This window comes from Polypterus senegalus, chromosome 1 (assembly GCF_016835505.1).
Source record: "Polypterus senegalus isolate Bchr_013 chromosome 1, ASM1683550v1, whole genome shotgun sequence".
In the NCBI taxonomy this organism is placed as follows: Eukaryota; Metazoa; Chordata; class Cladistia; order Polypteriformes; family Polypteridae; genus Polypterus; species Polypterus senegalus.
In genome coordinates, this window is record NC_053154.1 from 67631020 (window position 1) to 67643780 (window position 12761).

Below are 12761 nucleotides of genomic sequence, written 5' to 3' on the forward strand. Positions count from 1 at the left end.
AAATGTCCAGGAACTTGCAGGTGCCTTGGTGGAAGAGTGGGGTAACATCTCACAGCAAGAACTAACAAATCTGGTACAGTCCATGAGGAGGAGATGCACTGCAGTACTTCAAGCAGCTGGTGGCCACACCAGATACTGACTGGTACTTTTGATTTTGAGCCTCCCTTCATTCAGGGACACATTGTGAAACATTTTTAGTTTATGTCTTATGGTGTTGACTCTTTTTGTGTTCATACAAATATTTACACATTAAGTTTACTGAAAGTAAAAATAGCTGAAAGTCAGAGGACGTTTCTTTTTTTGCTGAGTATATATATATATATATATATACATATATACAGTATATATATATACACAGGTAAAATTCCGTTACAACGAATATCTTTACAACAAAGTATTTTTATGGTCCCAACAGTTTTATAGAAATCTCGTTACTACGAAATACATTCAGCAGATACTTTCATTTCAACAAAGTGCCCAAAAGACTTTGAAATGCCTGAATGAATCATCCACAGAGCAGCTAGTTCTGTGGCTCCAGCTCAGTTGTGCACAACGATCCCCCAAACTGAAACATTGTAATTTTTTTTTCTTTCTTCGAAGTTTCCTCGTACTTCTTTTTTGCCTTTTTTGTTTCCTGCGGTTTTCAGTGATACCTTTTGCCTATTGCTCGTCAACATTTGAAAAACATCCATTGGAATTTAACTCGTCACTCTCCTACAGAAACGGCAGACACAAAAAAACGATAACAGTTCATATTAGAGAAAAAAAAAACTTTACATTTTTGCAGCTCTCAATTGTGGCAAAAAGAGAAAAGATGTTGGAATTTCGACATCGACGCTGTCAACTTTCTTGAAAGACCTTGAAAGCAAAAAAAGAAGAAAAATCTCGGGCTGCAAACGCATGTGAACTGCTGCATTTGAAGACTTCAAAAAAGCAGTTTTTAACACTATATATATATATATATATATATATATAGTGGGGTACAGCCTGGACACAGAAAGGCAGACATGTTGTTTCACCACACACGTTTATTTACGGTCTTATTTACAATGATTCAGTGCACAAACCCAGTGCCTCAGCACCAATCACCCCTTCAAGTCCTGGCCAACACAATGCCTCTCACAGTCTTCAGACCGCCTCCACTCCTCTCCTCCGAGCTCTGTCCACTTCCACCCAACTCCAGCCGTCAAATGGAGGGAGGCGGCCCCTTTTATACACCCCCGAATGGGCTCCAGGTGCTTTCTGAGGAGCCTCTGCTGATCCACCCCTGTGTGGCGGAAGCACCAGCTGTGCAGCCGGAAGCCCTCCGGGTGTCCCTGATCCTCTTCCCCCGAGCACTTCCTGGTGTGGCAGAAGTACTGAGGTCCAGGGCTCCCAGGGCATTGGAGCACCCCCTGGCGGTGACCACAGGTCCCTACAGGGATGGGCTTCCAAGCCCTCTACCCATGGCCCCCAACACAACCAGGGCGGTCGCCCCCTCATGGTCTGGAGGAGGCACAAGCCCTGCTCCTGTCCTCCTGGGTGTCCCAGCTGGGTACCACCCCCAGCCGCGTGCCATTTTATATATATATATATATATATATATATATATATATATATCCATCCATCCATCCATTTTCTAACCCGCTGAATCCGAATACAGGGTCACGGGGTCTGCTGGAGCCAATCCCAGCCAACACAGGGCACAAGGCAGGAACCAATCCTGGGCAGGGTGCCAACCCACCGCAGTATATATATATATATATATATATATATATATATATATATATATATATATATATATATATATATATATATAGCTGAGTAGGAGGCAGCTAAAGGGCCTGAGTAATTGTAATTCTACGCCAGACCAGGGGGCGGCAGGGTGCACTGACTGTCTCTCTCAGTTCCTTGCAGACCATTCTCGGGAAATCCCGCCAGGTTCCGGCACCTCTGAAGACCTCCACATATTCAGTTCTGTTTAGGACTCAGTCTTGTGAAAATCTCCGTTCAATTTCAATGTTTTTGCAGCCAAGGTATATTATACTGGTGGCTGCCCCAAACCTTTATGATGTCTGTTGGTCAGTTTTTTCTGACACTATCTATATTGTGGCGGACAGCTGGGGATCCTGCCCAGCCAGCATGTCTAGAAGCACTGGGAGAGGGACAATACCTCTCCTGGACCACAAAAGGGCAGTCGCCCTGGTTTGCATTGGGGCCACGGGATCAGAGCTTAGAAGCTCAACCCTGTTGGGGCCAATGGCCACCGCCAGGGGGCACCCAAAAAACTATGGAGACTTGGACCGCAGCACTTCCACCCCACCAGGAAATGCTGCAAGAAGACCATCAGGGAGCACCAGGAGCACATCTAGGTGCATTATGAACGGGGCCACCTCAAGCCAGTCGGGAGCCGGAGTCAGGGGAAGATTTCCTGTAATAGTCTGAAATCTGCATTCACTGACACTTCTTCAAAAATGTTATCACCATTACTTGCACTTTCTCTGAACTTACAATTCATTAAGCTCCAAAAATAACAAAGCTTTTCAAACAGTATTCAAACCTGTATATTTTTTACCTGTTGTGAATGTTTCTTATTGATTCTTTCTCTGCCACAAGAACTTCATTAACAGTCTGTTGTTTAAAACACACATCTCCGCACAAGGATATTTTGAGGGTCAGCTACTGATATGTTACGGGATTAATTGTTTTTTTTCTACATTTGTGGAGGTAACATTTCAACTTTACCACAAAACATGTTGCAGATATTTCCTTTCATTTTTGAATGAAGGTATGTTTCAGTATGTAGATGTTTTGTAAATATTTTTGGTGAACCTTTATATTTGTTAATTTGTGGAAGCACTCTGAGCCTTCACTCCATGTTACGATACACAAAAACAAAGTGAACCATATTTCAGAAATATAACTTTCATTTATATACAGATGAAATTAATTTTTATTTATCTGAAATGTCAAGATGTACTTTTACATATATGTAATTAGTAAGTTTAATTTAAGTGAAACATTAGAGAAGTTAAAATTATTTGTTCTTAAATATGAAAAAACTAAAGTTCTTTTTAATAGCTTGTAGAACTGTAAATACCAAGGCAAACCTTACAACTTTAATTTAAATATTGAAGTTTAGTTTGACTGAACATGAAGATAGCACAGTGGCACCTCTGCTTCACAGCTTCAGGCAACAGAATTTGAATCACTTCCTGGTCCCTGTCTGGCTGCAGTTTTCATGGTCACCTTGTATCCTTATGAGTATTTGCCAAGTGTACTAGTTTCTCCCAACATCCTAGAAACATGCATTTTACATTTATTGGTGATTCCAAATTGGTATTGTGTGAGTGTGGGTGCATTCATACCTTGTAATGGACTGAAACTATGTCTGGAGCTACTAATTGCTGTATGTTAGAAGCTGCTGGGATAGCCAAAACTCCCATGAACCTGCACTGGATTATTTAATTTAATAGTAGTATTTAATAGTACTGACTATTAAGATGGTTTATTAACAAATTGTTCAAATACAGAAGTTCAGATACTCCTCTGTCTTTATTTCAATTCACAATGAGAAATAGTAAATGAGACTGTGTAACTAAATTTTCTAAATACATCAGTGGCTTCAAGTTATTGTGGAGCTAATTCTGAAATCCCTTAATTAACATATTCTGCAAAGTCACAGCCTCCTTTTACCAAACAAACCTTACTTACCAACACACTTATAGTACATCTCTGTGGTCACTAGATTTTGCTGAAATATCATTTAAGCACTATTTGGTGATTTGTAGGCTCAGACTATTTTACAGTGTTAGCTTAACAGATCTGGCAGACCTACACAGATGCCAAGAGTGACTTGGAAGCAACTTGCACATACATCAGTTCAATGAGAATGAGTTGAACACCTCTAAATCATTCTTGTTCATTTTGAAGGTGAATGAGGACATAAAATATAAATGTACCCTCTTTGAGAACTCACTAGTGTATGGAGATGTGGCCAAAAGGTAGTTGGCATCTGCCATGGTGGAAAAACTTTTACCCACTGGGACACCAATGAAGAGGGAAGCCATCAAATCAAATCAAGAGGGCTTTTGTGCTGATTCATTGGATATTAGAGTCTCCAGATTTGATGGGCATGAACTAACAGGACAAAAACACAATAGGTGTGCCAAATGAGAGCAGTTAAAAATCTTTAAGGAATCTTAATCAGTCAGTTGGCCTGAAACCTTCTTAATGCAATTCATAAAGGGAGATGCAGGGATGGGCCTTACTGTGGCAGCAGTGAGCACAGGGTAGAAAACAGCTTACTACAGGACAAAAGTTTAAATAATGTTGTTTGGTGAAACATTGAGATATATGTGATATACACTGTATATGTACTGTATATATATATATATATAGTGGTGGATGCTATGCATGGGCAGTCATCCCTACTGGGATAGAAAGAGGTTTCTTACTTGGACGTGAGGACAACCAACTAGCTTAACAAGAAGAAATGCTAAAAATGCGCTACCTTGACCAAGAGGATGTTAGGAGGTGGCCATATAGAAGTGGGTATGTTGGCATCTTGGCTGGGATAGACCAAAGAGCCTTACCCAGTACAATGGAGAGACAGAGACGAAAAAGCAGACTGACCATTTGCTCTCCCTGTATGCTAGAGTGCAGCATCCCTGGGCTTTGGTATCCACTTGGGTACCCGCAGGATATGCTGGGACTTGTAGTTTCAAAGAGTAGCCCTGTTGAGTTCCATGGGTTTCAACAGGGTTCGTAACCCCTACCTTGTGGGACTTCCAGTTAACCCAGAAATGCTTCCTAAGGGTAATGCTCTGGTTCTGGATATACTCCTAGGTCTCAGATAAAATGAGCTGTTATGCCTCAAGCCTGGTGAGTAGAGAGGGTGGTAGAAGGACAGTGCTCACCTGATAGGAGTGGAGGAAGGAACAAGAGAGAGAGAGAGAGAAAGAGGAGAATACTTGTGTGTATACAACATGTAAAAAGCCTTTGTAAGGTATTGTTGTTAATAAATCTTGTATTTGAACCCGGGACTTGTCCATGCCGTTGTGCCTAGATTTTAGGATGCTGTAACACACCTAGGCAGTTACAATATCTAGTATCTTACTCCAAATATGCTACTGAAATGTTACCATTATAATATGCCATACTGTCTAAAATGCAAAAGTTTTTTTTTTATTCAGTCCTTGCACTGCTGTGGCAGCTTTAATCTTTCCCTGGTTCAAGACAAAAAACAAATCTTATATTGCGCTTGCAATAAATGATTACTACTTTGTGTTTTGCCACTCGAGGGTGCCCAAGCACATAAGTTCCAAACAGTTTGAAAAGTGCTCACTAAAGGGGCTAGTAAACCCAGGTTAGTAACACAAAGGAGCATGGAGAATCTTTATAAAATAAAAGATGTTCTCTTATCGGAAATACTCAGAAATAACATAAAGCTTTACGAAGCCCAAAAAGGAAGCAAAGACAATCCAAAGCGAACAAAGTCACAATACAGTAATCCAAGGCAAAGTCAAAAAACAGAGTAGAAGATCAAAAATCCAGAAAACACAATAACTACTGTATAAGCAGATGAACCACTGGGAACCGTGGGAAATCTTAACCTGTATAGGGCTGAGGGCAGTCCCTGGAGGTAATGGGCAGGCGGTCCCATCAGTATCCACAAAACACATGGAACATAACACGGGCATAGAAAACAAAGCACATAATTAACAAATGTAACATCAACATAAATATATGACATTAAAGTGAACGAAAAGGACATAAAACAAGGAACTGAACTACAATCAGGGATAACACTTTTACAGTGTTCAGTTTCAATATAGTCTGGTGTCATTAGGCAATATCCATGTTGAGATACATGTCTGCCTGAGTAAGGGGTAGCCTGAGGCTACAGGATCTCCATACTACTAGATTGCAAGTTAGAATGCACAATCTAGAAACATTTTGTCTAATAGTGGGAAAAGCCATAATGTAATGGATGGCACACATAGGTTGGCATCCCGGCCAGGACTGAACAGAGACCATTACCCAGGCAGGAGGCCAGTGCAATGGAAGAGCCGGGGGAGATGAGCACTGGTGAATACTCCCCCAAACATTATACAGCAGCCCCCCGTGTTAAGATTCTTACACAGACACCTGTAGAGAAAGCTGGGACCTGTAGTTTCATGGGACAGTCCTGTTGCATTCCGTGAGGGTTGCCAGGGGGAGCTGCCAAGATTCACAATCCCTACTTTAACCTAAAATACTTCTTGATGATATTTAAAAGCAGCTGCTCTACCTTAGTTAGGTGAGTTGGGAGAGGAGCTGGACAACACTTGCCTGGGAGGAGTTGAGGAGAAAGAAGAAAAATATGTTTGTTTTGCTGTGATGTATTGTGCTGTGCTAAAAGAAGAAGCATGTTAAAGGTATTTTGTGAATAAAAAATGTTTATTTGCACCCAGGACTGTCTTGGTGTGGTTGTGCCTGAGGTTTGGGAGCTCAGTGGCGCACCCTGGAGGTCACAACAAATCAGAAAAGCGTTTGGCCATATCAAAGAGAAGTAGGAACAAGTCACCAATTTAAAAAAATGCAGATTGCGACATTCAAAGGAATCAGTTCCTTTAGGGCTACTTGCAAAGTCAGGAGTGTCCCACTTTGGCTACACTACCCCAGGCTAGAGTTCTCTCTAGTAGCTCCTATTCAATCTAAATGGTAACTAAACAGCCCTAGGGCAACTCTCTTAAGAAAAAAGCAGAACAATCAAATATACTGTATCTGTTAAATCTGTAATAAAGTATGTAGCATAATTACTGACTCAAAGCTAACATTTCCTCCATCAAATGAGAGCAGTAAATTAATACATCATTTTTTCTCTTTTTGCTGTGATGAAAACACTGTTATGAAAACAGGGGATGTACAAGCCAATGTTTCTTCATGCCGGTCCCAAGCCTGGATAAATGGGGAGGGTTGTCAGGAAGGGCATCCAGTGTAAAATTTTGCCAAATCAATATGTGGACAACAATGCAAATTTCCATACCGGATCGGTCGAGCCCTGGGTTAACAACAACCGCCACCAGTACTGTTAGCAAACAGGGTGCTGGTGGAAATTGGGCTACTGCTGGCCGAAGAAGGAGAAGAAGAGGGGGGAGACGTGTCCAGAGGTAGGAGGAGAGGAGGAAGGTAAAGAGAGTGGAACTGAGGGTAAGAACTTTGAATGTTGGTAGTATGACTGGTTAGGGGAGAGAGTTAGCAGATATGATAGAGAGAAGGAAGGTTTATATATTGTGCATGCAAGAGACTAAATGAAAGGGAAGTAAGCCAATGTGGATCGGAGGTGGATTCAAATTGGTATATACAATACAATACAATACAATACAGTTTATTTTTGTATAGCCCAAAATCACACAGGAAGTGCCGCAATGGGCGTTAACAGGCCCTGCCTCTTGACAGCCCCCCAGCCTTGACTCTCTGAGAAGACAAGGAAAAACTCCCAAAAACCTTGTAGGGAAAAATGGAAGAAACCTTGGGAAAGGCAGTTCAAAGAGAGACCCCTTTCCAGGTAGGTTGGGTGTGCAGTGGATGTCAAAAGAAGGGGGTCAATACAATACAATACACAGAACAGAACAAATCCTCAATACAGCATAAAAATAAAAATTTTAGAAGTACGGAGCAGAATTTAACAGTAGATGATATCACATAATAAGATTTGGATATTTTTAGAGTCCTGGAGACCTCATCCATCAAGCTGCCTCCCCCATTTGGCCATTCCATGGCTGAAACAGTGCTGGGCCAGCCAATCCGATGAAAGGACCCCTCTTTCCCTGATTCCTGCGATCCTCCATCAGGGATGACTTTACCATAGGCAGGCAAACAACTTGGCAGGTGGGCCGTGGCACCAATTGCCACATTTGAGTACCAAATGTGTCATGGTGTGGATGGGAGGAGAAATGGGGTAGGGGTTAATCTGAAGGAACAGTTTGTCAAGAGTGTTCTGGAGGTGAAAAGAGTGTCAGAGTAATGATTATGAAGCTTGAAATTGGAGGTGTGATGATGAATGTTGTTAGTGCATATGCCTTGCAACTTGGGTCTGTAATGGATGAGAAAGAAGATTTTTGGAGTGAGTTGGATGAAGTGATGAACAGTGTACCCAAGGGACAGAAAATGATGATTGCCGCGGATTTCAATGGAGATGTTGGTGTAGGGAACAGAGGAGACGAGGAGGTGATGGGCAGGTATGGTGTCATGGAGGGGAATGAAGAAGGTCAGATGATCATGGATTTTGCCAAAAGGATGGACTTGGCTTTGGTGAATACGTATTTTAAGAAGAGGGGGGAACATAGGGTGATGTATAAGAGAGGAGGAAGATGAACACAGGTAGATTACATCCCATGCAGAAGAGTCAATCTGAAAGAAGATTGAAGACTGCAAAAGTGGTGGCAGGGGAAATTGTAGTTAAGCAGCATAGGATGGTGGTCTGTAGGATGATGTTGGAGATCAAGAAGAGTAAGAGATTGAGGACAGAGACAAGGATCAAATGGTGGAAGTTGAAAAAGGAAGACTGCAAGGTTGAGTTTAGGGAGGAGGTGAGACAGGCACTGGGTGGCAGTGAAGAGTTGCCAGACAGCTGGGCAACTACAGCAGAAGTAGTAAAGGTGGCAGCAAGAAGGGTATTTGGTGTGACATCTGGACAGAGGAAGGAAGCAAAGGAATCAGATGGTTGAATGAGGAAGGGGATGGAGAAGAAGAAGTGGAATAGTCAGAGAGATGCAGAAAGTAGACAAGAGTACAAGGAGATAAGACACAAGGTGAATAGAGAGGTGGCGAAGGCTAAAGAAAAAGCGTATGATGAGTTGTATGAGAGATTGGACACTAAGAAGGGAGAAAAGGACCTGAACCGATTGGCTAGACAGAGGGACTGAGCTGGGAAAGATGTGCAGCAGGTTAGGGTGATAAAAGATAAAGATGGAAATGAACTCACAAGCAAGGAGAGTGTGTTGAGCAGATGGAAAGAGTACTTTGAGAGGCTGATGAATGAAGAGAATGAGAGAAAGTTTTGATGATGTGGAGATAGTGAATCAGGAAGTGCAATGGATTAGCAAGGAGGAAGTAAGGACAGCTATGAAGAGGATGAAAAATGGAAAGGCTGTTGGTCCAGGTGACATACCTGTAGAAGCATGGAGGTGTTTAGGAGAGATGGCAGTGGAGTTTTTACCCAGATTGGAAAGTGAGAGGATGCCTGAGGAGTGGAGAAGAAGTGTACTGGTGTCGATTTTTAAGAATAAAGGGGATGTGCAGGACTGTAGTAACTACAGGGGGATAAAATTGATGAGTCACAGTATGAAGTTATGCGAAAGAGTAGTGGAAGCTAGGTTAAGAAGTTAGGTGGTGATTAGTGAGCAGCAGTATGGTTTCATGCCAAGAAAGAGCACCACAGATGCAATGTTTGCTCTGAGGATGTTGATGGAGAAGTATAGAGAAAGCCAGAAGGAGTTGCATTGTGTCTTTATGGACCTGGAGAAAGCATATGACAGGGTGCTTTGAGAGGAGCTGTGGTATTGTATGAAGAAGTTGGGAGTGGCAGAGAACTATGTAAGAGCTGTACAGGATATGTATGAGGGAAGTGTGACAGTGGTGAGGTCTGCGGTAGGAGTGATGGATGCATTCAAGGTGGAGGTGGGATTACATCAGGGATCGGCTCTGAGCCCTTTCTTATTTGCAATGGTGATGGACAGGTTGACAGATAAGATTAGACAGGAGTCCCCGTGGACTATGATGTTTGCTGATGACATTGTGATCTGTAGCGATAGTAGAGAGCAGGTTGAGGAGACCCTGAAGAGGTGGAGATATGCTCTGGAGAGGAGAGGAATGACGATCAGTAGGAACAAGACAGAATACATGTGTGTGAATGAGAGGGAGGTCAGTGTAATGGTGTGGATGCAAGGAGTAGAGTTGGCGAAGGTGGGTGAGTTTAAATACAACAGTATGGAGTAATGGGGATTGTGGAGAAGAGGTGAAAAAGAGAGTGCAGGAAGGGTGGAATGGGTGGAGAAGAGTGTCAGGAGTATATTTTTTGACAGACAGGTATCAGCAAGTGTGAAAGGGAAGGTCAAGGGAAGGTGTAGTGAAACCAGCTATGTTATATGTTAACATCCTATGTTAACATCCACCAACCATCCTTCTGCTAATACCAGCATAGGAGAGACATCTCCACCCACAATTACAGCAGCGCTGGTGAGCAGAGAGCTGAGGAGACTTCATGCCAGCAAAGCAGCAGGTCCAGATAAAGTATCACCACGACTGCTTAAGGCCAGTGTGCTGGAACTGGGGATTCCTCTACAGTGCATCTTCAACCTCAGCCTGGAACAGGGGAGAGTCCCGAGGCTTTGGAAAACATCTTGTATCACCCCAGTCCTAAAGATATCACGTCCTAGTGAGCTGAATGACTTCCGGCCTGTTGCACTGACATCACATGTGATGAAGACCATGGATCGGCTGCTACTTCATCACCTGAGGCCACAGGTCCGCCGCGCCCTTGACCCTCTGCAGTTCGCATACCAGGAGAAGGTTGGGGCAGAGGGGATGCTATCCTCTGTATGCTACACTGATCCCTCTCCCACTTGGACAGAGGCAGCGGTGCTATAAGAATTATGTTTTTGGACTTCTCTAGCGCCTTCAACACCATCCAACCTCTGGTCCTTAGGGACAAGCTGACAGAGATGGGAGTAGATTCACACCTGGTGGCATGGATCGTGGACTATCTTACAGACAGACCTCAGTATGTGCGTCTCGGGAACTGCAGGTCTGACATTGTGGTCAGCAGCACAGGAGCGCAGGAGGGGACTGTACTTTCTCCGGTCCTGTTCAGCCTATATACATCAGACTTCCAATACAACTCAGAGTCCTTCCACGTGCAAAGGTTCACTGATGACACTGCTATTGTGGGCTGCATCAGGAGTGGGCAGGAGGAGGAATATAGGAAGCTAATCAAGGACTTTTATAAATGGTGCGACTTAAACCATTTACACCTGAACACCAGCAAGACCAAGTAACTGGTGGTGGATTTTAGGAGGCCCAGGCCCCTCATGGACTCTGTGATCATCAGAGGAGACTGTGTGCAGAGGGTACAGGTATAAATATCTGGGAGTGCAGCTGGATGGCTGGATGATAAATTGGACTGGACTGTCAATACTGATGTTCTGTGTAAGAAAGGTCAGAGCCGACTATACTTACTTAGAAGGTTGCCGTCCTTCAACATCTGCAATAAGATGCTGCAGATGTTCTACCAGACAGTTCTGACGAGTGCCCTCTTCTACGTGATGGTGTGCTGGGGAGGCAGCATAAAGAAGAAGGACGTCTCACGCTTGAACAAACTGGTGAGGAAGGCAGGCTCTATTGTAGGCACGGAGCTTCACAGGTTGACATCCGTGGCAGAGTGATGGGCGCTGAGCAAGCTCCTGTCAATCATGGAGAATCCACTGCATCCACTGAACAGTATCAACTCCAGGCAGAGAAGCAGCTTCAGCGACAGACTGCTTTCACTGTCCTGCTCCACTGACAGAGTGAGGAGATCGTTCCTCCCCCACACTATGCGACTCTTCAATTCCACCCGGGGGTGGGGGGGTAAATGTTAACATTATTCAAAGTTATTGTCTGTCTTTACCTGCATTTTTATTACTCTTTAGTTTAATATTGTTTTTTTGTATCAGTATGCTGCTGCTGGATTATGTGAATTTCCCCTTGGGATTAATAAACTATCTATCTATCTATCTATCTATCTATCTATCTATCTATCTATCTATCTATCTATCTATCTATCTATCTATCTATCTATCTATCTATCTATCTATCTATCTATCTATCTATCTATATGGGTTGTAGATGGTGACACTGATCAGAAAGCAGGAGACAGAGCTGGAGGTAGCAGAGTTAAAGATGCTAAGATTTGCACTGGGTGTGACATGGATGGATAGGATTAGAATTGAGTACATTAGAGGGTCAGCTCAAGTTGGACGGTTGGGAGACAAAGTCAAAGAGATGAGATTGTGTTGGTTTGGACATGTACAGAGGAGAGATGCTGAGTATATTGGGAGAAGGATGTTAAGGATAGAGCTGCCAGGTAAGAGGAAAAGAGGAAGGCCTAAGAGGAGGCTTATGGATGTGGTGAGAGAGGACATGCAGTTGATGGGTGTAATTTGGAAAAAGATGATCCACTGTGGCAACCCCTAATGGGAGCAGCTGAAAGAAGTAGAAGAAGAAGATTTTTGTCTCTTTTTGCTGTGATGAGAACAGTGTTATGAAAACTGTGAGAAATTTTTGGTGTTCATGGTGATTTTAAAATAATTGCTGAAGTAGTAAAAATATCCAAATACACAATCATGTTTTAGACAAATGAACAGCAAAAACCAAGCACCAAAACCAAAGTTGCTGAGCAAAAACAGAGTAAAAAAATGTTCCAAAGTTCTTTTCTAAGTTTTATTTGTGACTTTTTATTTTAGTACCTTATCCACATCTGGACGTCAAGACCTGTGACTTACCATCTTAAATAGGTGTAAAATGATGACTCAGTATGCCATGTGACCTCTGATTCATATGAAAAGCAATGAGCATGACAACAGTAATCTACATGGTTATGACCATATAGGCACAAAATGGTACTAGAGTAATGTCACCATTAAAACAATAAAATAAATACATAACCTAAAATATATTTGATGACATCCAAAAATAAAACAAATATGTTTCTTCAAACTAAAAATGAAAATTCATCACAAGCACTTGGCTGTCAGATA